The following is a 6,000-nucleotide window of genomic DNA, read 5'->3' as shown; positions in this document are numbered from 1 at the left end:
TTTTAGTCTCGCTGAATGTAGACGCTTGTAATTACATAAGAAATCGAATCGCAAGTGCTTCTTGCCATTCTCTATTCATCTCTTCCTTGTTTTTCTCCCTCTCTAACTCTCCTAATTTCTTAGAAGAATAGTTTCTTCTTCTTCTTTGATATTTATCATCTCTAAGGCCATCAACTTCTCTTCCCTCTTCTCCCAATTTCTTCACACCATCCTCGCACCACCGCTGAATATTAATCATCAGCTCCTCGTCTTATCGTCCTCCTCCACCAATGGACAGCTCTGCGACGCCAAGCTACCGCTGCCCATTCCACAGCATAACGATCACGCCCACGGGAAGGGTATTTCAACAGCCGCAAGAGAATATTTATATATAGTCGCATGCCCCATGTGGTGGAGAGGCTCTCTCTCTCTCTCTCTCTCTCTCTCTCTCTCTCTCTCTCTGGCTTGGGATTCGTAGTCGGGTATGAGCTGAGACTGAGGTCTAGGGGGTGAGCATACACCCCGGTCTTTCCTCCCCTCTGTCTGGATACCTACCCGTCGGGGGTACCTTCTTGCCCCTCGTTGGCACCCTCGTGTCTTTGGGCAAACTTCTTCTCTCTTACTGGTCCTGGCCTGAAGACGCAGTCTTTAGCATTAGTCCCGGTGTCGCTGGGCAAGAGTGGGCACACTAAAAGCCATTCTCTCGTGCCCACCTTCCCTGAGTGGCCGGTGCTCAAGTGTGGGGGTTTTGCGTTTTATGTTAGTGAATTATTTCATAGGTTTTACTCTGCAGATTTGGTAAGTATCCTATATAGAAAACGAGAATTTAGATTGGATAGTATACTACTCTATTGTGATGATTTCTGTTCTTTTCTTATTAAAACCAACTGGTGAATTGAAATGTGTGATGAAGTCGAATGGCAACACCAAGCAACAGGTATCGAACGAGGATACGATGACGAATCTGGTGTTACGGATCTTCTGTATTATTCTTTTTTTCAGATCTTCCTGTATAATACGAATGTGGATTCAAAATTTTGGTCATTTACAAGTATTTATTGCTCATAATGAGCACCTGGAACACATAATCTGACCACATTATAAAGAATACAGTGCTTACGTAAGTGCATGTGCTCGTGTGAGAGAGATTCCACAGAAACTATTTTGCGAAAAGAAATCATACTCACTAATACAAAATATTACTTTAGTATAGTTTGAAGAAAGATTTTTCATGTTTTCCAGCGATTATAATGTTTGTTCTCATGCAAACGGATTTCAATATTTGTTTTAGTCACACACTTTTTTGGTGATATTTTACAAGTCATTTTAATTGGGCATATGACAGTGGCTGCTCTTAGATTAGGGTAAGAGATGGGCGTGTAAATTATTTGGGTTAGGCTAAGGCACCTTAGGGGAGATATGTGTGTTCATTAAGAAAATTCTCAGGCTTTCTTATACATATATATATATATATATATATATACATGAATCTTGGATGGTGTTCATAATAATGATGTAAAATGTTAAAAGTGAAATTTCTATAAACAACCTGTTTTAAGCTTTGTTAGGTATATATATATATATATATATATGCATATATATATATTTATATATATGTATACTGTATATTTATATATATGTATATATATGTGTGTGTACACACGTGAAACTTGGGTGGACTCGGTAATGATCATGTAAAACAAGAAGAAAGTTAAATTCATATGAACAGCCTCAATAACTATCTTTAACAAGCGTTGGGTTCATTACCCCGCCAGCCACGTTAAAATTAACACCGACATCTGCGAAAGTATCTGGCAAACTGTAATCAAATAATTAAGACTTTTCTTCATATAATCCAAACCACCTGTTTCCTATCAGTCATCATTAAGAGGTCTTTATTCTAATGGATTTGGGAACACACACCCTTCTCTCTCTCTCTCTCTCTCTCTCTCTCTCTCTCTCTCTCTCTCTCTCTCTCTCTCTCTCTCTCTCTCTCTCTCTCTCCTGCTGATAACTTGCGGCTTAAGTGATTAGGAGATAACTTGTTTTTCATTTTTTTTTTTTGAGATTCGAATCCTGATTTGGACGAGAAAACTGTTCGAGTCAGTTCAAGTTTCTGAGATTTGTTTCCCGATTCGGGAAAAAAAAAAAAAAAAAAAAAAAATCAATTCTGTTCAAGTTTCTGAGAATTATTTTCTGATGCTGGCGAAAATTCTGTTACTTAACGTAAAATCAACGCTCGCTGAGATCTGCTAAAATCCATTCCCTGATTCGGACAAGTGAGATTCACATCGAGTACTAAGTTTAGCTATGGCAGAGTGGCTACAGCCTCTTTCTTATCAGATGTCCGTACTTTCTTATCGCATCTCTCGAGTAAACTTATTTACTTTCCCCTTTTATTTTTACTTGAAGTATCTAATTCAGATAGTGGCAGTATTATCTATAGAGATTTTATATATATTTTTCTTTTTCTCTTTTTGTAGATGATTTACTATTAAAGGAGATGCGTTACATGGCAGGAATTTCCGGATGCCTTACCGAGGTATATACTTCCGTGTACATTCATAAACAGGACATTTTCTCATTCAAGAGAGCTGATTTATTGCAACATATGAACCAGATATTTATTCCCTATATGATTGAAAGTATGTATAACTGCATACATACATACATCCATACATACTGTGTATATATTAATGTTGAGCACATCAATGTTTTAGTCAGTCTTATCTTATACTATGCACCGAAAGGATGACAAACTTTAGCGTTATTCCTCTAAGGAAAAGTTTCAAACAAACACACACACACACACACACACACACACATATATATATATATATATATATGTATATATATATATAAATATATATATATATATATATGTGTGTGTGTATACATATATATGTATATGTAAATATATATAGATATATATTTATACTGTATATATATATATATATATATATAAATACATATATATACACATATCTATAAATATATGCATATCTATCTATCTATCTCTGTATATATATATATATATATATACATATATATATATATATATATATATACATATATATATATATATATACTGTATATACACGCACCATTTAACTTAATTTCCCTTAGAATGTTTGCTATAGATGAGGTATCCTTCAAATTTTCAGCAAGTACTTTGCTATTTGTATTCTCGAACCACACCGCTTTCAATTGTGGGTGCAACCACCACAGTCGTCTCACAGCCAGGTACATGGTTAATTTCATAGGTCAACATGGGTACATAACCATTTAGTGGAGAGTACTACTAAATGTCTCACTTATCCAGGAGTTGAACGTGAGATTCAAGGTTCGTAAAGTCTACGTAACGTTTATGACTAACATTCGAGATAACTAGGATAAATTGGAACTTGTGCGTAATTTAGCTGATTGTAATTACAAATAATGTCAGAATGTATTGTCATCACTGTCTTTTACCATATCTGTAATATTCTAATACGTTTTGTATTATCCTGAAAAGCACACACACATATTCCTTTACATCTTAGTAGCACTTTTAGGAGAAGGACATACCAAATCAAACCATTATTTTCTAGTCTTGGGTAGTGCCACAGCCTCTGTACCATGGCCTTCCACTGTCTTGGGTTAAAGTTCTCTTGCTTGAGGGTACTCTCAGGAACACTTCTTATTTTTCTTCCTCTATATATATATATATATATATATATACGGAAGATCTAATTTACTGTAGTTACTGTTCTTAAAACAATTTATTTTGATTGGTCATTACTTCTCTTATAGTTTATTCATTTCCTTGTTTCGTTTCCTCACTGGCCTATTTTTCACTGTTGGAGCCCTTGAGCTTATAGCCTCCTGCTTTTCAAACTAGGATTGTAGCTTACCTTGTAATAATAATAATAATAATAATAATAATAATAATAATAATAATAATAATAATAATAATAATAATAATAATAATAATACCTGAATCAGCATAGCAAACGTATTCCGAAAATATTGTCTTTAATTGTATTGATCATAATTAGAAATGATGACAAAGCAATATGTATACTATGAACTTTGATATTTATCAGTGAAGGTAAAAAAAACCTTGTATTTGGCAGGAGATTAAATGGTTGACCACCAATGAATACTATTCATCATCATCATTATCATCATTATTTCTAATTATGATCAATACATTTGGCGACAATATATTCGGACTACGTTTGCTATGCTGATTCAGGTATTAAAGGTACTATTATTATTATTATTATTATTATTATTATTATTATTATTATTATTATTATTATTATTATTATTAAAGCCGTTGCTATTTAACTAATGTAGAAACTAAAGAAACATGAGACAGGTGAAGGTGGCAAACCCTGTCCCGAGAGAGAGAGAGAGAGAGAGAGAGAGAGAGAGAGAGAGAGAGAGAGAGAGAGAGAGAGAAAGTATAATCATGAATAGATGGCATATTTAGGGCTTGACTAATCAGATTAGACTGTCAAAATAGCGCTGATGTCTTTTTCGTTCCCTCTCTCTTTGTTCCGAATAATCTTTTCCTCTCTTCATTCATTCCTCTCGTTAATTTTGATATCCTGTAGTTTTTCTTCATTTTACATTAAACGCATCTTCTTGATATTCTATATATTTTATCCTTTTTCATAATCATGAGTATTCGGGTTCCTTTCTTCCTGCTTCATTATTTTCCTTTCTATTTCTACGTATTCTGTTGTTCATTCTTCTTTGCTATGGAATAATTCTATTTTTCCATATTTCACCGTGATAGTATTTCATTCCTTCTCTATCCTTTTCCTCCACTTTGTCTGTCCTTTACAGGCAAATTGAAGTTCCTTCCTCTTTATATCTATTCAATATTTTCTTCAAGATTATTTTGTTACAAATTTTTTTCTATGCTCTTTCTGAGCCTTCTATTTCCTCCTAGTGGAGTATTTCATCTATGTACTCCCGGTTTTTACTTCATTCTCTTTTCTAGTAATTAATTTTACTTCAAGTTTTTTTCCTCACTTTATTGTTATACTCTTTCTCTTTTTATTTAATTATTATTTTCTTCATCTTTTTCTTATAATCGAAGCTTTTGAACTCATCCCTTTACCTCATTTATATTTCATATGTTTACATAACTTCTTCTTCTTCTTCTTCTTCTTCTTCTGAAGATTTCCGAGCCGCGCTGACAGTGACGGAGCAACGCTTTTCGGAAAACAAATGAAGTGCGAATTACATGTCTACAAAAAGAGAGACCGAACCCACTAGTTGGCACTATTCAAGACATTCCAGTTCCTCACTGATAGATTTTTAATCCCATTAACTGACTGCTACCTCGATGAATTAAAAGTAAATGAGATAAATCTTCTTGGTTATAAGATAGGTTGGCAACTTGATGAGATGCGAGATCTGCTATTAAGGATTACAGGAGACATGACTGGTGAATATTGTTAAACCGGCTGCTAATGTGAATATATGAACCAGATTTTATCAAGCCTATTAGGAGATTGTTATCTTGATGAAATGTAGTATGGTATCTGAGCAAGAATGTATGAGGCAGAGTTTATGAATATCATTTACATATTGCTAATTTGATGTGACACCTTGTTTAGTTGTTTGTTAATTAATGGGGAATTGTTGAAGCAGCTGCCATGAATATCATTAACTAAATGTCAAGCAGATGAAATGTGCTATCCGTGAATCTCTATTATAAGAAGCAGATCTTATAAATTTCAGTAGCTGAGAAATATTAGAAGCTGATTTCCTAAATGTTATTAAATCTTGATAAGAAGTATCTTTATAAATGTGAAACTAAATAACCAGTTGGTTAATTCGTGATATGAAGAGTCAGTTTTTCAAAATGTCATTGATGAATACTTAGAGTTTAAAGGTTTAAAGGTCGCTCATGAATGGCAGAGGCAAGGGACAGTGACATTGACCTAGCAATCAGGGCAATGCCCTTGAGACTGACCATATATTGTGTGATCAGCGCCCAAGCCTCCTCTCCACCCAAGCTAG

The 6,000-nt window shown here is 34.2% G+C and overlaps 1 protein-coding gene across 2 annotated transcripts in view; it reads left to right on the top strand.

Annotated features, from left to right (window-relative positions):
• The first annotated feature begins 622 nt into the window (after window positions 1–622).
• The window catches only part of tn (tripartite motif containing protein thin), a 99,732-nt gene continuing 94,354 nt past the window's right edge, over window positions 623–6,000 (top strand). For both annotated transcript variants that reach the window (XR_011041539.1, XM_068361017.1), the window contains exon 1: window positions 623–777. The gene's annotated coding sequence lies outside the window, so the exon portion shown is untranslated. The remainder of the gene's footprint in view (window positions 778–6,000) is intronic.

The sequence above is a fragment of the Palaemon carinicauda genome, chromosome 37, assembly GCF_036898095.1.
Source record: "Palaemon carinicauda isolate YSFRI2023 chromosome 37, ASM3689809v2, whole genome shotgun sequence".
In the NCBI taxonomy this organism is placed as follows: Eukaryota; Metazoa; Arthropoda; class Malacostraca; order Decapoda; family Palaemonidae; genus Palaemon; species Palaemon carinicauda.
This window is presented reverse-complemented; position numbering and strand designations above follow the sequence as displayed.